The sequence below is a fragment of the Anopheles moucheti genome, chromosome 3, assembly GCF_943734755.1.
Source record: "Anopheles moucheti chromosome 3, idAnoMoucSN_F20_07, whole genome shotgun sequence".
Classification (NCBI taxonomy): Eukaryota; Metazoa; Arthropoda; class Insecta; order Diptera; family Culicidae; genus Anopheles; species Anopheles moucheti.
Window position 1 is genome coordinate 40,249,812 of NC_069141.1, and position 22,835 is coordinate 40,272,646.

At 41.0% G+C, this 22,835-nt stretch overlaps 1 long non-coding RNA gene across 1 annotated transcript in view; it reads left to right on the forward strand.

Annotated features, from left to right (window-relative positions):
* Positions 1–5,650: 5,650 nt before the first annotated feature.
* LOC128300205 (uncharacterized) overlaps positions 5,651–22,835 on the forward strand; it is a 71,701-nt gene continuing 54,516 nt past the window's right edge. Inside the window, exons 1-2 of the long non-coding RNA XR_008287332.1 lie at positions 5,651–6,743; positions 7,571–7,684. This is a non-coding gene — a long non-coding RNA (uncharacterized LOC128300205). The remainder of the gene's footprint in view (positions 6,744–7,570; positions 7,685–22,835) is intronic.

Below are 22,835 nucleotides of genomic sequence, written 5' to 3' on the forward strand. Positions count from 1 at the left end.
TTACATGATGTTGTGCATCTGTATGCGAAGCAAATGGTTGTTTCCCTTCATTATTTTTGACGACGACGACGACGACGACGACAGGGTAGAGTGTATGGTTTTTTTTCACATTCATTTTTTTTTGTTTCGAAAGAAGGGTGCAAAAAACTACCACCCGAAAGCAGCAGGGCTGATCAGCGCGCTCATTTACGGGAAGCAGGTTGGTAATGAAACGCAAGGAAGGGACCGACATTAAACCGTCTAAGGAACGGAGAAGGGATAGAGCGGGTCCCCATTGCGTTGGAAATGAAAATGCTGAAGGAACTAGACAAATGATAAAAAATGAGAGCCACGGATAGGGATGGCAGGGGGATATTTTTTGCCCGTTTGTGTACGCATTTTTTTATGTTGCTGGCGTTAGTGTGAGTTTTTTTTGTATTTCTGCCGCAACGAAACGTGAGCGTGATGCTTTTGTCTTATTTTTATTACATTATGGAAGGGAAACTACAGCGAGGACATTATTTTTATTCCCACTGTATTCGGGATTCTTACTAACTAAGGTACGGGGGGAGTATTACATCGTCCCCTATTATTCTCGTTTGCTTTTTTCGCATTTTGTTTCCTGCCAACGAAGAGTTTTAATTTCAGTTTGTACAAATTGGAAGAAAAGGTAATTTTAATTTTACCCATTTGTTGAGTAATTATTTTTTTTGCTGAGATTTGTTATAAGCTGAGAAATGTTTTTCTACGTATCGTCAAGATAAATCATCATATCGGGTTGCTTTACAAAATATTAAATAGGGTAAATGCTCATTATCGTCTCGACAGCACCATTGATTGATATGCATCGATGAACTTCGTTAATAAGTTGTCAGTAGAAAGGGATCGGAAACATTTGACTCGATTTACTGTCTTTTCATTGAGCCACATAAATCATTTATTTAACTTTAATCGACTGTATGAACTTGAATAAAAATTACAAATGGTTTTAATTTGAACAGAAATTAAGTTTTAAAACTCAATCAAATATTTTCAGAGTATATAATTTGGTTAAGCAAAATACTTTATTGAATTCATCTTACGTTAAGCGAACAATCATGAAAACCAATTAAACCATCAAACCAAACCCATTATATGTTTTAAGAAAAAAAATAAATTATCATTCATTCGACGAGCGGACGCAATAGATGTATGAACCGGAAAAAAATTGTTGTGTTCACTAATTCCAAAGTACATTGCATGGTCTTAAATTTGTAAACACTATGTTTGAATTAAAAAAAAAGAAATATATAAATTCTTTAATTAGTCAAATCTTTTGAATGCCAGATGTCTAAGGATTTCACTCATATACGACATCGGATCACTTACAACATTTTTAAACAAAAAAATCTCTGCTCCTTGGAGTTTTGAACTTCCCTAATGCTTTTACGCAACACAAACAAGGAATAAACCACAGACACACATGCAGTTGCATAATGTCGCAAAAAAATTATTTGTTTTGTTCACCTCATCTAAAAAAATGAGTCAAAAATGTCAAAAATCAAGCAAAAAAAACCTACCCTAGCTAAAACATCCGAAATGACCAAAATTCGGAAAACCGGTAAGCTGGTCTGCAAGTGTGCGTCAGCGAGACTGCAATGTTACCCCTCACAAAAGTCACAACAAGCAGCATTTAATGCAAAACCGTACAGCACAGCATAGAACAGGAAAAAAACGAACACAATCGAAATAAAAAAAGCAAAACATACTGGAATGGTACATTCTTGTTTAAAAAAAAAATTCCCGGGTGTTGTTGCACTTGCGCGCAAGCAAATTTTAGTGCACAGGATGTGCATCGTTCGCTCATTTCCATGCTCTAGCGTTTATTCAGTTTTTGCCGTACTTTTTGTTATATTTTGCATCACTGTAGTGTCACTTCGCCAGTACAATAGCGGTTACTTTCTTTCACTATCTTTCGTAAAGCAACAAACACAGTAGCCGAGCTGGTCGAACCAAAATTTTCCGAAGTACAAACGACAACATGAGAAAGTGCCTCAAGTGTGAGCCTCAGCCGTGAGCTCAATTTTCTCATGCGAGCACGTGTCAAGCTCACTCTCGTTTAACAAACAACCGCCACACTCTTGGTTGGTGGGCCTGACGTTCCGGGTTTTCTCCTGCAACACTACCCGCGCAGGATGGTGGAAATTAATTGTTCATTTTTCTTTACGTCACAAAGGAAGGAAAATTGGGAGACTCTTCTACTCTTGCCTCGAACGCATCGAATGGAAACAAAACCCAGATCCAACGTACCAACGAAAAGGGAGGAGCATATCACCGATTGGAGCGGTGAGCAAACGAAATTAATTAAGCTCATTATCATTAGCTCTCCTCACCGGTCAACACTTTCCAAACGGTTGGTATTTATGTAATGAGCGCTAAATGTAGCCAGCCTGGAAGGAAACAGTGTCTGTGCGCAAAAGCATCACCACCGAACCTCTCCGATGGTGGTTCCAGAAACCAAGCGGAGATTTTATGTGCCAACGGTTCCAAGACAAATGAAGGAGAGCAGTGATGGGGGTGGAAAGAACAAAAAAAAAGGAGGAAAACCCACGTACAACCCATTGGCTTATACATATTTGCAATTTTTCGCACTTGGCAACACCCACAAATCAGCGCCCAGGCGCTAACGCCTGCACTCGACGACGGACAACTTTTCCCGGGGACTTTATCGCACACAGCTTCCCGATCGTCCGTTTTCCTCATCAAACAGGCACGTTTGCCCGTCCGCTAATCGGGAAACTACCACACGGAGGCTGCGATAGCGAACGAGCTCGATACCTTTACTGCTCAACGGGAACGAACGGGACAGGATGATCCAGTTCGGAAGGAGCGAGATGGGAAAGGAAAATTAAATAATTATTCTCATTGTTTCTCGGTTCACCTTGTTTTCTGTTTGGCTCTCCGGTACGCTTCCGGTTGCGCCGGAGGGGCAAATAATTATGAGTGCCTCGCTTCGAAGTCGTAGCCTCCACCATAAAGGACGAATACCACCGAAAAAAAACGAGAGAGACAAATGGAAAGAGATGGAAAATGCTGTGCATCCTTGTTGTTGGCAAGAGCTGTGGTGAATGATTGAGAGTACCTCAGTGAGGGAAATGAGTCACAAACTTAGATGAGAGTAAAAACAATGAATGTTCCACCATTCCACCTACTAACACCAGTTTGAAGGAAAGTACTGCGCAGCCGCGTGCACCGGGAAAGAATCCTGGGGAAATGATTTCTTGACATTCTGGAGTAATCACAAGGGTGTTAGAAAACGGTACACAGTAAGCTTACCGCTCCAGTATCATTATGTACATACACCCATACAGACTACGTTCCGTAACACACACATTCTCACTCTCCGATCGATTCTCATTAGCCAATGAACAAACGCGCTTCTAATTTTACACAAATGAGAAAAATCATGTGTTGGCAGGAAAATGAGGAAATGCGAGAAAGGAGGGTATGCTGTGCTCGAGAGGGAAGAGCCACCGCGAGCGAGAGGGAATAATAAAATGCAACCGAAACACATACCACATACTCGCACACATTTATACGCGGGGGTTTGCTGAGTAAGAGTGACTAAGTAGAGTTTTAAGTAGCTTCGGCGCGACTTTTTGTAGCAAAAGGGAAAAAAGAACTTCGGTCGGTGTTGGTCTGTTTTTTTTTTCTTGTCTTGTTATTTTGGGTCCCGAACACTGAGGAAAGCATTTTACGCGCACACTCGTCACACGTGTCCTCTAGTGGGTGTATGCAGGACATGGGTGGCAAGGTGGCAGCCGTCTCATTGTGTTCTCATCAGCATAGTGGTGGCGCGATGTAGTTACCCGCCGCCGTTCATTTCGTAAGATATGATGGGTATCGGGTGTCGCGACCGTGTTGCCAGGTTTTACGGCAAGTTTTTAAAAATTGTACAATTGTACAATACAATTGTAATAGTGTAAATTGTATGCTTGTTTATAGAACAATCAAAAGATATGGCGTTCATTTTACTAATTACAATTAATAAAAATCTCAATAATTATAAACTTTTTTACTTTAATATAAATTGTAATATCGTGAACCTATTTTTATACTCGTGGAATGTGTTGAAACAGGTTAAATTATTTAATTGAAAATTCAATAATCCATTAAAAGTTTTTAATTAATTAAACATTTTTTAAGATCTAATTTAGAATAATTCTTTTTCTCCCAGAAATCATTATGAAGGTTATAAAATTTTATGAAATAATATCTATTTTATTAAAAACAGAAATAATACCAACCATACCTATCTATGCTAATTTTCCAACACTGCCAAATTTAGTCTTGCGGCACTGAGCCTCGAAAGAATTTGGCAAGGATATTTGGCAACGAGAAAAAAGGAAACAGTAAATATAACTCAAACCCCTATCTCGCCTTGTTCGTTCTAGGATACGGTACACGGAAAACTCAAACGCCGGGAACGAACGAACGAATGCCACTCGGGGGTTTGTTTACCTTTTACGTAAATTTGTTTGCCTTCCCGTTCACTCTCCCGCTCTCTCGCAATCACCCACCTATACACATACACAAAAAGCACAATTAAAATCAGCTCTCTTAAATACAAACGCTCGAATATCATATAAAACAGCAGATGTAAGCACGCACCCGAAAGAGACAGAACACAAACAGCACTGATTTTCCCCTCTTGAAGGCACACTCACACATACACCACCCAACGTCAAAACGTGGTTTTTCCAGCCCGTTGTTAGGAAAATCAACCCTTCGCTCATTGTGCGGTAGAAGTTGCGCGACGGATGGAAGAAATGGCACAGCTACCAACATTATCTCGCATTCGAACGTGGTGGGCTAAATGTGCGTCACGGAGACGCGTTGGAGACGGGTAGTACGGGTGGTTACAAATAGCGCGTGAAAAGGACGAAGTAGAAGGGTATTTAATCGACACGTGTCATCTCGCTTTGACGATTTTACCGTCCAGGGTGGATGGTGAAACGCACATTAGCGAACAGGCGAAAAAGCCTTCCCCTCCCGGGTGTGACGCTCGCACGTTTGTGTGTGTATACGTGGGACATTTACTACCCCTGCTAGCCAGTGCGTTGTTGCGCCAGTGTTGGTGTGTATGTGTACAGGCGAGAGCGAGAGGGCTAGCGCCTTAATTTGCATATATTTTCTATATATGAAATAATTTTTCCTTTTAATATTTCCCACTCGGTGATAACTTCATTCTGGTGTGAAATAATTGCTCCGCGGTAACCGTTTTTACATCATTACGCCAGTCCACTTTGTTTATGCATGCATACGCGTAGCAGGCGGCGTCGGCAGCAGACGGTTCCTAGCAGCGCTGGTGCTGCTGTTGCTGCTGCTGCTGCTGCTGCTGCTACTGCTGGTGCGGCTGCAACGATTTAGCGGCGGCAGTAGTAGCAGCAATGCAGCGCAACGCCAGCAGCGGCTAACTATAATGTGCTTCGCTTAGTTGGCCGCACAACTACAGACCACGGGCACAAGTTTGTTCGCTGCTGCTGGTGTTTAGCTGCCGTTTTCCGGTTGGTGCTGATTTCGTATCGAAGCAACCCCCGTTGCCGAAACGTGCGGCACAGTGTTGTTCGCCTCGCAACAGTTGCTAGCAGGATCCAGCCATCATGGTCAGTGGCGTCAGTGTCGCGAGTTTGCAAATTCGAACCCGGACGGGAAAAGCGAGCGTGCGGAATCGTGCGTGCTAGTGTATGTGCGAGTGCTAGTGGTCAGCCGGGCGATACGCGCAAAAGAGTGCAACGATGGGCAACAGCAACCGGCCCACAGCATGTTCGTTCCGTGGTCGTCGGTGCGTTCGTTCGATTGGGAAACGGTTTTCAAGCAAACTTTGCCACACAGCAATGATCGCAGCGGGCAGTTGGAAAAGCGTACCAAAACAAACCCCACTCACCAGTGATGGTGGTCGTACCGGGAGAGCGCGTGTGTGTTATCCTTCTCCGAAACCGTGACCGGTGTGAAATGTGTCCGTTTTTTCGTTTGTGTATTATCCGGTGACCCTGTCAACAATAAACGAGTAGTGGACAACACCGCTCCACATCACGTTCATCGATGGCGTGGTAGCATGCGTTCGGCCGACAAGTGAATGGCATTCCAAAAGCTGCAATAGTAAAACCCTGCTAACACATCCTAGTGACGGTGGCGTGAACCTCTCGGATAGGTCAAAAGGATATGCGGTTATGTTTGATTACACACCCGTACGATGAATGCTTTAAGTCCACATCCAACATCACACACCGAGCAACAAACAAAGTGAATACGTTTATTGTTGATATTTTGAAATACTCTCTCGTGCAAATGCTTTGCGTTTTGTAACCGTATTTTGTTAACTTTCCTCTCTCAAACGGATGTAAACATATGAAGCATTAGTTTTCCCATCATCATCACACCTGATACAAAAGGTTCACGAAAGGATATGTCGCACAGGACACACGACGGAAATATGGAGTGCACTCTCTCGCTTCAGCAATGATAAGCATAAATGTGAAATGCGAAGCTCAGCTGTTTGTGTTGTACCGGAACATGCTAAATCGTGACAGTGAATCCACCTTTTCAACGCAAATTTCCTTGGTGAACGTATCTCAATGCAAACCGAGCACCATTGAAGATGTGGCTTGTGTTACAATTCGGTTACTCTTAAGTTTGATGGCCAGCAGAAATTAAATTGTTGTGGACAAAAACCTTCGCAAGTAAAACGACTCCCGATGATGACTGTGTGCCAATTCGTTTCGGTAAGTTATTCTATTAATCGGTTTTAATAAATATATGTTCACACTGCTTACGCTGCCTAACATTCATTGGAACAGTGGGCATCATATCGTACCACTTTCCAACGACCAGTGGTCCAAACGGATCCTTTTTTGGACGATATTATTTAGTATGATAATTAGCTATTCCTCGCTATTGATTAAACAATGCTCCAAACATACGCCAAACAACCTGCACGAAGTCGATACAGGCAGCTCAAAGCATCGACCGGGTTGGTTCATTGAACCTATCGGATGAATATATCCAACCCTACGCCGTTGGTTCGCTACGCTTTAACTCATTTCCGGGGTGCGTACGAGCAAATTGAGTTGCGTATGGTGTGCAAGTGTGTGCTGCACATATGGCTAGTTTGTGCCGTTGCTCGTTCTATGCTGTTTTGAAAAGAGCATCGTTTTCGTTGTAGACGTGTTGCATAGAACCTGTTGTTTGCTAGTTCGTTTTGCGTTGAAGAAGGAACCGCTGGAAACAAACAAAAACTTGAACATTTTATATGGAGCAGCTAAAAAGTTAGTTTTAAAGATTGTGGTACTCCTGTTAGTTTTGTCGATTTGGGATTTAAATATACGTAAAATAAATTGCTACATTGGGTGGTTCAGTAGTGTAGAGGTAATGGTACCTAACTTTCACACGATAGAACTGATACCAAATCCCAGCTAGATTGCTCTACCACACGCTCGACTAACTAATCAGCTGTAGAATAGTAAATAACAGTAAAACACTTAGATACAGCAAGCCCATAACAATCTCTCTTTACTTCAACGGTACCATATTTCTTTTTGGTTCTTTTCAGAATAAAATTGCACCTTGGCTCTGTGCTTCACATTGACATAAGCGTATTTTCTAATCGAAAGCTTGGAAGAATAACGCCGTGATTGGCATTATTGCAGGAGTCGACACTTTGCAGGTATGTATTGATTACATTGTTTATTGTTAATTTTTTGCACTTGCACTCAGCATTACAAGATGGGCAAAGAATTAAATTCTCCTCCACATAGCTATAACTTGTTTATAGCTTAGTTTTATTAGATATTAAGGATAGTTTTTTAAGATATAAGGTCTGGTCGTTTTCCAGTTAGTAAAAAAAGGATTTTCTAATACAATCCAAAGGATCCCAGAACAGAAATTATTTAATTTTCCTACGCAAATATGTGATAACTGTAATCGGATGTATATTTGTGTGTTTTAAATTTTTCCATAGCTACGGAAAAGTAGAGATACAGGAACGACTGCGTTTTGGTGTTAAAGAGATATTATTCGTGTTTTTATTTTATTGTTCAAATATTATTTTTATTCTATTGTATATTTTTATTTTCTACCAAAGTTTTGACTAATTTATTTTATACGAATTGGTATGGTCAACAGTTTATTTAAATGATACTTTAATATTTTTGATAAAAATAATATGATTTTAATATTTTTAGCTTTAGCTGAGGCCAACTGAACCCAATACCTTTTTTGTATTATATAAATATAGCATTTTTCTATTTATAGTTTTAAATAAGGAATGCACTTTTTATAACCGCCGTGGTTTTTTTTCACGCCGTGGTCCTGTGGCGAGGCCGGTTTTCACACGAAAGGACCGTGACAAAAATCCCACTCAGACCATAGCAAGGCTATATGTATAAAATTATTATAGGGTTTGCCTTTCCATTTATAATGACTTTTTTGGGCTGATATGTTCTTGAGTCGCATCTTTCCAATTCTTATTTTATGACCGGTTTACAGCTACTGTTACGGTACTACGTACTGTTGCTAACTCTTTTCGCATTCCTATCAATTTCGAGATAATAATGATTTCCCAAGAGTTGAAAATTAGTTCGAAAATGTACTCACTTATCTTCAAATTATTAGCATTTTTGTAACCTTTTAACCCTAGTGTATTGTAGTAATCATATTCATACTTCCAAACAATTTGACTTCATGTCAGCCACCCCGACAGATTACACCAAGGGGATCCACTTTGTATGCCAATTTGCAATGTTTAGAATACTTTCGCTGTTATTTGCTATAGATGGTCAGCATGAAAAAGAATAAACAGTCGGTTACTGCAGCCATCCCGATCCTCACCGTAACCTTGCCAAGCTTTTTCATGCTCGCCGATAGCCAAACCACGTGGCGCATGGTACGGTGGACAACCGAAGATGATCGGATGAATGGGGGGAATGGGAGTGAAATTTTTGGTCAAAATCATCGTGTCTGCGTGAGCGGCGAAGGTCAAGGTTTTATACTCACACTAAAAAAGCACACACTCCCAAAACCCCACAGTGAGTGAGCATTCCGAGACGGTGCTTTCGTCATCGAAAGCGGTCGCTATCGTCTTCTTCTTCAGCGTCATCGTCAAAGTCGCACTCGTTGAAAAGCCTCGTTGAGGATATACAGTAACATAAAAATGAGGCACATACCATCAACCGGTTGGTAAACCTCTGTTTCAACGAAACGGCGCCGGGACAGTTTGATTCACCGTTCGCACAAATAGTGATCGAACGAAACGCTGGAAACGATTTTGCTCCGAAATTGCTTCCGGAAAGAATATTTGGAATGAATCTTAATGTAGTTCTTTTATAGAAAGGACACGAAATAAATTACATTCATTACCACAAGCGGGATTTATTAAATCCATCATCAATTACTGAGAGAGATTTCTCCAAATGTCCTTTTTGATGAAAATCGGGCAGACCGATTTGTAGAATTCACATTAGTTTGAAGAAAGAAGCACCCTATTCCGGGTGTACTCAGCCAAATTGATCAGTCTCAGTCTTTTTGATCTCATTAGTGTCAATGACAAAGTACATAATTGTAACTTTAGTCTTTTTAATTGCTGTCTCATATACGGATGCTCATCTGCTGCAGATGGTAAAAGCATAATAATTAAATTTGCGCAGTAGTCTGTCTCTTTTTATTTGCAAGCTTCCTCATTAACGTAATTGAAACAGTTTCCATCAAACCACAGAGTCATTCGTTGACCGGAAACGCCCACATTTAGCTTGCAAAGGACAGGTTCTTTAAGTCCGAATGTGTGTACGTGTGTCAACGACACCTCCAGTTTCCTGTTCTTTTTCGCCTTCCGAGCAATCTGCCGTGTGTGGGAAGAGTGTGGGAGTTTAGCATAATTTCATTCGACTGTACCGCTTTTCTCGCCCAGGAAGAGACGCTGTTTGGGTGGACTACTTATGGGCATCCTTAATCTCTTCGTCCGTCGTTTGGTGGTAACCAGCAATGGGAAGGAAAAGAAGTGCCAAAGCGCGCGTGAAAGAAGAAAGAACGAACATAAAACCCTTCGGAAAGCCATCTCCGAATATCCATCCGTTGCCATTGTCGTCCTCAGAATCCATCGGAATCTACTCATTTTCCTTTCCCCCGGTAGCGGTCCGTGATGAAAAGGGGACCTTTCTCTTACAGTCTCTTTCTACTTTACACACTTTCATGCTTTTCTCTAATCCTTCGTCTCTCTTTCTCTCACGCTCTCGCGACTTTTTCTCTGTCTTATTTGTCTCACCCTGCATATACCCTTATCTCGCACACCAAGGGCTTGCTCATCATTAACATTTTCCAATTCCAATTTTCCTACAGCGTTCCTTGCCACTTGTTCTCCACGGGCTTCATATATGGTTTCCTTTTTCTTCTTCTTCTGAAAACTCGCCCGCTGCCATTCGTGGGAGACAATATACATAAATTCATGTATGCTATTTTCTGTAAGCGCGCGCGCGAAATCGCTCCACGATCGGCTCGTCCCGTACATGGCTACGGAATGGTGAAATGTGGAAGGGTGGAAGGCTTAGCCCATAAGCATATTCCGTCGTTCTTCTTCCCACCGAGAGCACCACCCATTAAGATCTTGTAAGCGTGTACGTTCCTCGCCGTCGTCGTTTTCGCCGGCGTCTTTGCTGGCACAGGGACAAAACTTTCTCGTGCACACTTCGCGTACGTGTGACATTCCGCTAAGCAATGATGGAGCGAGTGCAAGCAAACGGAATTCCTTTTCCCCATTTTCCCTCCTTCCCTTCTGATGAAAATCAACATTTGCTTCCATTCCTTTTTTTTTGTTATTTCCTTCTTGCTTCCGTTCGAAATACGCTTTTCTCAATTTTTCCTAGTAGTTAGCTCACACATATGTACACCGACGTCACCTTACCGCAATACATCTGCTAATGCGTTCTCTCTTTCTCTCCTCGTCTTATTAATAAATTCGAGTGAGCAAATTTCGCAAAAGGATGGCGCAGTGCGGGAGGAAATGCTGAAATAAAAAAGTGGTGGTGGAAAGAAAATCTCGGGATCTTAGTTATGCCCTTTTTTTAACAGGGGTGTAAACGAGAGGGAGGGAGAGAAGGAAAACGCAAAACTGCCATCCAAATTCATACACCCACAATCACCACCCAGCATCCCGGCACACATATGAATGTGCGCTTGCTGTTGTTGTTTGGTTCGTCCGTGCATTTTTTTTTTGCTTCCCATTTCCCTGTTGTCCTGCTAACCATGTTTACCACGCCGTACCATCACATTCTCGGGGCCAGCTGCCAACGTCGTTAGAAATATCAAACACCGTTCATAGCGCTTCGTGTTACATACATGCACACCTCTACGCTCGCTGTACATGCCTATCTTCATCTCGTCTCATCATCAGCTAATCTCTCGTTCTCGCTCTCGCTCGTTCTTGTCAACTTCAGCACAGCGGGTGGTGGAGTTGAGGACGAATGGACCAGAGGGAGAGAGCTGGGATGGTACAAAAATGTCCTGCTCGTATTAAGATCACTTTTTTTTGGGTTCGCGTTACTACGTTGGCAAAGAAAGGCGGAAAACGATGAGTAACTTTTAATGCAATGCAAAGAAAATTGCGCATTCTATGGTAAGAAACAGAAATGTGAGAAAAGCTAAAAGTACTTTTTGATTTTAAAAATATATTTTTACATAAATAGCCTTTATAACAAACTGAAATTGTTTGCTGAATTTAAAAGTTAATTTAAACTCAAATAAATTTATAGAACCAGGTGAACCTGCACACTGTTCAATTCATACTTGCATACTTCTTCGTGTTACATTCTTGTCATATTCTAATTGAGCTAATTAATTGATGATTTATGTAAAATATGCGATGGGGGCGCCCAGTAGTTTAATGCTATTGGCGTTAGTCTTGGAGTGGAACGATATCCAAACACGTTTCTCGCACAGAACTGCTGGAAAATAATTATTAAGATCGCCAGAAATTTACACTTCTATTCAAGTCTTCAAGTTGTTATGCGAAAAAAGAGAAAAACAAACAAACATTATCTAATAATTTTTACATTTTATCACTTGCTGCACGAAATGTGTAAATCAAATCAGTTTAAGTTAAAATATTTAGCAATAGCTTTCATACGATCATTATCAAAATTAACAAACTACTCAAATTTTTAATGCTTTAAACAATGGTGTAAGCCGAATTAATGTTCTTCATATTGTGTTAATTTTCTTCTTAAAAAATAAACAGTGCTCCATTTTATGAGTTTTCGGAAAAGAAATGAAAATCTATTATAATCGGATGTAAGAAAAAACTTAAAACTTAATCTTAAAAATTAAGATTTTTCTCGCAGTACCTATTCCATAAGATTAAAACAGCCAGGCCACAGTTTTCCAAAGCAAAATTCAAGCTTTGCTGAGAAGGACCTGTGCTTGGAAGGATTTTTATGCTTGTCAGACGTCTCATATTTCCTCGAAACAAGCTGTGCATTCAGATGGCATTTTCCCCGCCAGAAGAATTTCCCCAACTTTACCATCACACATGTCGGATGCGGGGAGAAAAAAACAAACTCTACAAAAAGGGGAAACTTAACGTCGTTAAGAAAGGAGCAGCAACAACAACAAAAAAAATACGTTGCGCTACATTTTGTGCAACGAAGATGAGAGGGAGCATATTTTGTGTACGAGCGAGCTTTTAAAAAAAACGTATCAAGTAGCAAACGTGAGAGAGAGTGAATCGGGTGAGCACGGAATTAGGGATAAAAAAATGGCTCTTTACGAACAGGATAAACGTTTCGGTTGGTACATGTCTCGGAAAACATAAAACCACTACCACTGCTTTACGCCGAGCGGTTCGGTTAAATACTATCGCTAGCTTTTCCTTCCTTCTGACTGTCCCTTTTTGTTACGCTGCATCCCGCTGCCCTCTATTCCACAGTATACGCGATGTAATCATAATTACATAAACAATCTTGAGCTTATCATTGGTGTTTATTACGATCCGCAGCGTACGTGTGTAGTGGTGGACCCCCGGCGACTAACCTCGCTATATTAGTATTGGTAGTAACATTAGTATCATCCATCCCGCTGATACGAGCACATGTATGAAGTAAATGAGCCCGAAATGAGCCGAAGAAAGTGTGAGAGGGAGTAAAAAGTGTTGATCCTCCTTCCTGTTCACTCTCGTGCAGATGCATGCACACGGGATCGGGGGTTGCATGTGTGTAGATTTTGCGCGAAATTTGATTTCGCAAAATATGAAAATCAGGCCACATGTACGATGCTGGGGCCTTGTAATTGGTTGCCCGTAACGAACCGGTTCGTGTCGCCGAAGAATGAAAAATCGAAAGTCCTGGAAGATGGTTCCCGGAAATGAAAAGGAGTGCCGATAGGTGTATGTGTTTGATATTGCTTGGCACATACATAAAGGAAGACGAAAAATACGTTAGTAAGCAAAAGGAGAGGCTTTTAAGTAGTTTTCCACACTAATATATAACGGAGGTGATTGTTTAAAAATTTAACTGGTATATCGGGCTGTGTATGCTTGGACTATTTTCAATGATTAACTTATAACATAGATTGTGTGTTAAGTAATTAATAATAATTAATTCATTAAATTATGAATACTTTGGTTAATTTTGTTTTTAATCATAAAGAACGGTCAGACCGTATTGCTTTAATGATATAGTTTTGTTAAAAGCATAATCAATACCTTTTGTTCTTTTTGATCACAATTAATATTACAGATTTTATGTTTTAATTTATGAAGCTATAAGTTAGAAAAATTTCTAACTTGTTCGATATTAAAACGCGTGAAAAACAGTCATAGCCAGACTGAAAGCATTGAAAACATCTTTGCAAATCGTTTTCCCTTAGCAGGTTCAAATTCAATCAATAATGTTTTCCATTTCTTCCTTGGTAGTTGTAATTGCTGCCTGCCGAGACAATGTTGCTGGCTGCGTATATTTCATATATATATATTTCAGCATCAACAACAGCAACAACGAAAACCACTCTAACGCTTCGCGTTCGTGTGTGCTTTCACATTTTTTATGCGCTCCCCAGCTCTCCCGGTCGCACCGTCCTCGCCACACAAATCATCTCATCGTATTTTTCATCTTCGATTCCTTTCCAATCGCCTTCCCTTCGATAACCTCCAGCACCAAAGCCCGGCGGTGCTCCACAGCATCCGGTGGGAAACGTAGTGGGATTTTCTTGTATTAGTCACCCTCTCTATGGCATCTTTTTTTTTCATTATATCGCGAGAGTGAACGATGAACAAAAAAAAAACTGCCAACTGTTTTCCTTCCCTACTACTTCGCTACTTCTCCCGAATTCTTACCGTTCAAATGGTCGCCGTAATTTATTGCATATATAATGCGAATGTGCAAGTGTGTGAGTAAACCGGTGAGAGATTCGCCAGAGTCGGGGACGCACATGGTGGCAAGGGAGGCAACATCTACGAAAAGGACTTCCAGTCGCGAGACGAATGAAAAAAAAACTGAACCAGGAGGCGAAAAAAAAGGAACCTTAAAAATAAGACAAGGGCAACGAAAGATGTTGGCAAATGGATGAATTTAATGGGGTGAGCCGTTAGCTGCTGGTGGTTGAGAAAATGAATCGCCGGAGCAGGTTTAGAGAGCGGAACGGTACTTTGGAAGCAGCAAGAGCAAGATAGAAAAGTTTGACAACAGTTAGCAGAACGATAGCATGTAAGTGTGTGTGTGTGTGTGTGTGTGTTAAAAAAAATAGATGCAACCGTTGAAGGGCTCGAGAATGTAAAAAAATGTACGGTAAAAATCGATATCACGAGCTGCGAAGACGAGGGTTAAAAAAAATCTCACCTCTGCCTGGAGGAGCTTGAAGTGAAATGGACTGTTTGGCGTAAAACGGGAGAGAACAGCAGAGAAAGATGGAAGGAAATGTTTTTTAGTTGCTGTTGTTTCGTATCACATGACTGTGTGCGAAAGTGAGGTTGGTGAAAAACAAATATGAGAAGCATTCGATGTCTTCGTGGAGAGGAAAATGCACGTTCGTCTTACGTTGGATACGGTGGAAAAGAAATTAGTGAAATAGCTGACAGGAGACGATCGAGCGGAATGGAGTTGAAAATAAAAATGCAACGAGACTTCAGAAAAAAGCCGGTAGAAGAGAAACACATACACAGTTGACAAAATTTCAGAGAAGATAACGTGAGCAGATTTTTATTCTAAACCTCCATAAGACAAATGCATCCTCTCGGGATGAATATGCTGGTAAATAGTTACAGGCAAACACGTGCATACATTCAAGATTGTAAAAGAAAGTACATATTTCATTCCTTGAGGAGTGGCACTGCCATGGGAAAAAACTGTTGTCCTCGTGATTCTCTTAAGGCACCTAGCAGGACTAGCGTGTACATAGAACGCTTATTTTAAAATCGTCTCCTTCAGTTCACGAGTGCAACGAACAAATGATAGAATCTTCTTTCATTAAAAATTGATAAAATCGTTTTAATACATATTGAAATGACAAACATACAAGCATCGATCGCTTCTTTCGAAAGGGGGTAAGAATTTTGAAAACATTTAGATTTGTGAACATTTTATTGTATATAAAATGGGAATTTTAAATAGTTGTTACTAAGGTGAGACAAAATAGAGACTTCCACTTTAACAGGAAATCTTCTCAATTTCGTGTAAAAGAAGCAAAGATCCAAAGATACACAGCATCGCATGCGTAAGCGGTCGTCTTTTGGCGTATCGTAAAAATTTACAACACTCGAAACCCATAACAAGCGGACAACGGCGGGCGCTTGCACTGCGAAAAACGGGTGAACGGGGATGATAAGAACGGCAACCTACCCCGGACCGATCAAGCTACCTTTCTTGCCGTTCGCCGGGGTGGCTTTACGAATGCCACCTCTCAGGGAAAAAACCGGAAGGTGGAAAACCGAAATGGATGAATGAAATTGCGTTGGTCAGGATGCGTTGGTAGCGATTCACTATTTGGCAAAGCTGCTTGTTTTCAGTTCGAACCGTTTGCCGGTAACGCATCCCAGACGGAATTGGAGTCATAGCTGATAAAGAGAGGAAAAGTAGTGATAGAGAGACAGGGAGAGAGAGATAGAGAGAGAGAGGCAAGTAAAGAAAATACAGGAACACATTGACAGTGTTGAAAGGATATACACCGACTGAGGATGAATTGGTCTAACGGAATGTTGTAAACGAAATTTTCTAGTTTTTGATTGCCAATACTGCAAATGCCCGATTGTGACTGTCGGTTACTTTCTTAATAATGAAATAATGTTAATTATTAATAATAATTTTATAATTTTTCTAAATTTGCCAAAACAAATGTTAAATGTTATGAAGAATTAAAAAAATCTTATTTTGCAAATAATAACCCACTTCTACATTTATTATCAGTTTTAAAAAATCCATTTTACCATCCACACCATTTTAAAACTAATAGCCTGTAGCAGCCATTGTACACTGCTCCACTTGCATGGCACACTTTGTAATCTTTGCCTTTTTTACGGACATTTAATTGTTCCGCTGAAAGTATCGCATGTAAGTGCTTCAACATCCACCCTGCGTGCTTCAAACGAACCGGTCGTCAGGATACCGGCGGCGAACAAAACTGTTCGATTGTAGCAATAAAGATAACGAACACGCAAAGTTCATGTTTCAGTCGAATGTGTGTAATGTTGGCATGTTTGGTGTTGCCTTTGCTTCCACACTTCCTTTCTCAGTACTTCATTTCCCATGTTTCCCTCTTGGAAGCATATTCACAAGACTTTTTGATCCGACTGTTTCTTCTCTTCGCTATTTCCCCTTGCGTAGGTTCGTTGTTTTCCCTTTAACTTTTGCCTCCCAAGCGTAACTGGCTTGTTCTCGTACAATCTTACTCACACTCCGTCAAACGCTACGGTTTGACCATTCCGAGGGACCATGTTTTTATTCTCACACTCGTCAAACCAGCTGGACGCACCGTGGCGAACAAAATGTTCATTTCCTTTCCGTTTGCTGCGAGCACCACTTCATCGCGCGGGCGGGAAAATCGGGAAACCAACCTAGAAGCGATTTTCCGTGTTGTTGTTTTGGTTTTTTCGGTCTCGGTCGTGTCAATGCTTACGCTGGCGTTCCTTGCGCGGCAAGTTAGAACCGAAAAAAAAGGAAAAACCACGTGACAAGGCACGACCGGACAGATAAACATCGAACCGTGCGAGAATCTCATCCGCGCGGAAAGTGCTGGAGGAGTGTCTTGGTCTGCTGGCGACCGATGATGGTAGCCGATGGCCACTCGCACGATTTCGAGGGGCCTTTCCAAGGGTTTTTGTTTGGGTTGGATTGAGAATAGATGTTGTTTTATTGTTGTTGGCTTTTTTTTTCGGTAGCATACCGTATGTTGTGAATGTCGACCCTGACGTGCTGGTTTGGCTTGAAGTCTTCTTCAGGGGGTGTTTCTGAAGTTTTTCCCAATGTTTTGTTAGCCCGGTTGCGTAGAAAGACAACGAAAATGTTGCGGCTATCAGTGAGCTTCAGCTTAAGGGCCTATGTCCGGCTGTGACGTGTACGCTTGTTGATGTGTGTCGGGTTTTTATTCACTTTACAACGTTTTATTGCTGCACTGCTACGATCAGAAGCCATTAGCTGTGTGTTGAATTGCAAACCTTTTTTTTATTTTTGAATTGAGCTTATCTACTTGATTGTTTTTTTTGAGGAAGTTGTGTAAGTTTTGTTGAGGAAAGTGGGTTTCTAAACTATAATTAATTACCAACTGGCCCACCATTTTGGTCAATTGCCTTTCAATCATCCCTCCAAAGTCTTAGTTCTGGCGTAAGGATTAACACTTCCTATAATCGTAAAAAGTCGACTGCATAAAACACCTTACCCAAATGTCGCTCATTGTTCTTTTGTCACACCCCACTCTTAGAGTAGCTTATTGACCAGTGCGGACACGTGCCTTCGTACCACCCTTCAGCAAACAAAACGTTCCATTTCAAGCCCGTAACGAAGCCGTTACGCATGTATAAATATGATTCTAATTAAAATAATATTTCAACCCTTTAAACACGAACATGCCGGCAGACCAACGCTGTTGATCCAACCCTTCGGCAATATGCTCGTTTGTCCAGCCCCCCGGGCTAAAAGGGGCGCATATTCTCGCAAACATCGTCTGCTGGTGGTTGAAAAGGATATTATACAGGCAGGAATAATAAGGTGGTGTGGTTGCGCGGTGAGTCGGGATTGTTTTGTGTTCCTTCGTTGTGTGTACACGGGAATACGAAAATTATCCAACACTAATCAGGATCCTTTTATTTGTCGGCGACTTACACCTCCAGGGACTCCTATCCTTTCGGTGGTGAGGAGATGAAATCAAGGAAATTACACCCAATTAATATTCTTGCATGAAATCATCAGTCCCTTTTACACCGAGGAGGCACTGTGCAAGGCATTGTCTATCGTGGACAGACGATGATTTCCGTTTCTTTTTGCTCATCTCGCAGGGTAAAAAGGGTTACTGCCGGAAGCTCCGATACGACCATTTGTGGAGGTTAATAAGGCAAGTGGCTGTATCTTGAAGACAATTAAGCACGACTAACCGGATAGAACAGGAGTGAGAGGATCATGAATAAATTATAGACTTTCAACACTTTACGCTACCTTTGTAGGGTTTGGGAAGAAACTGAATTATTCCTTTTATGCCAGGCATTCCTGCTTTATCGTATTCTAGGCATTTAGATGAAATTGTGATTTAATTTGAAAATCATCAATCGATCATCCCATTTTTGTGAATGAAGTTTGTAAATAAAAGTGTGCGGATTTCATATGGATTTCTTTCATATTGGTTTCTCAAAAATATGTTAGATTAGTTCATTCTTCGTAACCAGATGCGTGAGTTTGAGTAATTGTTTTTTTAGGAAAAGCATTTTTTTAGGAAAAGCAAGCAGCTTGTGATATTTGTTATTTTTTTCTACCATCCTACCATTCCTACCGCCGCGTGTTGTATCTTTGTAAAAGATGAAGGAAAACCATTAAAGGCCTAATTTGATTGACCGGTGCGGATTTTTAAATTTTTTCGATATTCACTTTAAGCATCAGTTACTGTATTTTATTATATATGTTATACAATCCATTCTTTATGTATATAAGATGGCCCCACTGCAAACATCGAAGAGTTACAGCTGGTTGGTTGTACAACCGGAAATGATAGCTAATAGGAATGATGAATGATTCTACTATATCTAAAAAATGTTTTAATCTTACGTCAGAATTCATCGTTATATGTTTTTTACACGGAAAAATTCAACAAAACTGCGACTCTTATACACGGGAAAGACACCATCATTTAGCTCTGTCAACTAGGGTTAGATTTTTAGATTTCATGAAACATTTCATGAATTGTTGGGCGCCATCTTGCGCGCCATCTTGCTCTGCTGGTACTAGGTGTTACCTCTTGAAAAACATGCTGGTGACGAAAATCTGAAAACAGCTGGTTTGTATGGAAAGTTAGTGTTTAAACATTGCATACCTTTCGGCGGGCAAAATTACCAGGTGCTACCTTTTCCGTGGATGCTCTCCTGTTACTATACATTCGAAAACTGGTAGTTTTCGAAGAAATTTTTCACGACCAACGGGAAAGTTGGTGTTTAAACATTGCATACCTTTCGGTGGTTTTTGAGCAAAATTGCTGTACAAGGTGCTACCTCTTCCGTGGATGCTTTCCTGGTATCGGGAATCTGAAAACAGCTGGTTTTGAATGGAATTTCGTACCAGCCGATGGAAAGTTTGAGCGAGATGAAGGATGCTTTCCGTTTCATCCATCTTCCTTACGCTAGCGATCGCTTTCGTGATGGGCAAATTTATTCCACGCTGCAGGTTATTTCCGGTGACTATCCTACGGGTAAAAAAAGTAAAAACAAACTAGAAATGGTAGGCTTAAACATCCTGAAGATGTCGTGCCGATAAAGAAAAAGGGGAGTACACTGCATACTTTTCTTGCGTAGCCGTGTAACCGGGCCGATATAGCTAATCAAATAGAAACAAATGTTTTATATAACCCAGGATATATAAAATCCAAGGATATTTTTGATCAATTTATTACCTTTTTAATTAGACTTTGTGCTATATTTTAACTCTGCTGCAAAATTTCCAAACATCGCACAATCGGCACAAATTGTTTGGGGCCCCCAACACGGCGAGGCCATAGGCGACCGCCTACATCGCCTACCGTTTGATCCGCCGCTGCTTTTGGTATGTGACGATTGTTTCGGTGGTTGGGAATGCAACGGAACGGAAACGAAGAAAGAAATGCCATTGCCACGCTCGGTTAAATGTTGGTCGCATTTTTGTTTTCCACATCCGTTCTCACCAAACAACATTTTCATCAAAGTCCAATACGAAAATGCAATTTCCTACCCTTTTAGCATACTCGCTTCCCTTTTCCTTCCAAAGTATTCCCATTTTTTAACAGAGAATTTCTACTTATAGCCATTGAACGACGCGGAAGGTGAGGGATAGTTTTGGTTTAAAACGAACAAGTTATTTTTCTTTGCTTTGCTGCTTTTCCTCGGGTACATTGGAAAAGTAATAATAAATAAACTCAAACGGTGCTTTCTTGTTTTATTTCCACTTCTTTGGTTTGTGTATTTTTTATGCTTTTCCTGTTCGAATTACAATTTCGTAATAACAGTGGAAACAATCTACCCACTTGCGCACTAGTGCGATGCATTTTGCTGCACTTCAATGCAGTTCAATAACTGATAGACGAGGTAAGTCGGTGACAGAGTTGAAAGGAGAATTTTTAATTTTCTCTTCGTTTAGTGTCGTTTTACGTACACCTCAACGGGTGGTGTTGATCATTACTTTTTTAATTTCAATACGAAACATACACATTTTTGGACGATGATAAATACTTTTAAATAATCACAAGGAAGGAAAATTTATTACAATTTATTTATTTTATTTCCACATCTATTTCACACTCATGCATTGTTTATGCTTTAGCTCTAGCGCACTCGCACAAACAGTTGAATTTACAAACCCATCGACAAAGTTGGCTCGTGCGCCTGTTTTCCTTTACTGTGCAATAATCTATATGGCATTTTTCATCGCTTACTCAAAACCCCCGGAGAAGCAAGAACGATGGATTGCACACATTGGGTTCTGTTTGCCTCCGAGTTCCTGCCTCTTTCGTTTCCTCCTCCGATATCAATCGTTTCATTACTGCATTTTGCAATTTCTCCATCCAAAACTCCATCAGTTTCTTTGTCTTGGCACGCGTTTGATGCTTTCCATCATATTGCCACCACTGCCCGGGGTTTCGTACTTCTCCACGGCTCTAAAGAGTTGGGTTTGGGAAGTGTTTTGTAGCGAATACCAAACCAACCAACCAACCAACGAACCGGTGCGCTGTCTGGAAAGGAAATCTAATCCACTCCCTCATGCAGTCATACGTGAAAGTGCATAATAAGCTTTTCCTTGACACCAAATGCTCCACCGTGGCTCGTTTCTTCCCCTCTCGTTCCATGACTCCACGCTGGAGGTCAATGTTTATGCAGGAAATAATGCAGGATTATTATTACCTTTATTATTACACGTATCGCGTGCGTTCGAAGTTCGTTTGGGCTATGCAAGGGGAAGCCGGCTACTGTTACTTATGGCCTCGATTGATCCCTGTAAACAGAGGTTCATTTTTCAGACAGATACTGGCCCGATGCACCTGCAAGCGATGCACCGCTGGCTGTTGCAGCAATGCATCAAGCACTTTTTCTTTATGACAAGTAATTTACTTTCTAAACACCAACCGGGGGGTTGAGCTACTGTACAGCGATCGCCCGGGTATGGTGCATTTGTTTTCGTTGTTGCATCATAATTCCTCAACGCGATTCCGCCCACCACACGCGCTTCCACGGTTCATAAATGATAGAAATCGATACGTTTTTTGATAGAAATCTAAATGAACTGCATACATTGGATGCATTTGCTTTGCGCCACCACCAGCCGCGGCTGCCTCAGAGTATGCATTGTATGGATGGCCCAGTGCAATGATGTGTGCTAAATTCGTTCGTTTATTATTCTGTAGCTTCTTGGCAGGATTTTTGGGCTTCTTTCGCCTCCGATCCATATTTGTGGCGCTTTTGTGGGTGTGGGGTGTACTGCATGGTGGGCATGAAGGAATCACCTTCCCGCACCGAAGAAGCATTGCATAAATTGACGTTATTTATGTCAGTCATTTTTATTCCACCGCAGCAGGCGTCGTCCTGTGCTGTGCAGCCAAATATACACTAAGTTGTTTTGCTAGGTGCAGTTTTCATGCATACTTTTTGACGGTACCGAATGCATACATTTTCTTACCATTTTCTTCTAATGTGTTTGTCTTCCGTGTTTTTTTTTGCAGTTGATTTCTGCATTGTTTTTGTTTAGTCCTAAATCCAATGGCATTTTGAGAGTTTCGCTAAGAATGATGAGCAACATTATGTGAAGGCTCACAAGTTTTGAACACCTTCAAATGCCTTCAATGTGGGAGTCTATTCTGGTGTATGGTGATGGATTTTAGCATATATAGAACATCTATTTTCTTCAATTCTCTAAGTAATCCACAACATTTACAAGATTGCCTTCATTTTCGTCCATCGATTTTATTCCATCACTCATGCTAAATAATTAACAAACTCCATATATTAATGTATCTTCAGCAGTCAATTCGTCTTTTTGTTTTACCAAAATGTTACCGCCTCAAAGAGCGGCAATAACAAGATCTTCTTGCTAGTGCGGCACTGTACTTCGGTTCGGAAAAAAAGGACACACGTGTGCACGGTGCGTCGCGTAAATCCAATTAAAAATTATTTATGGATT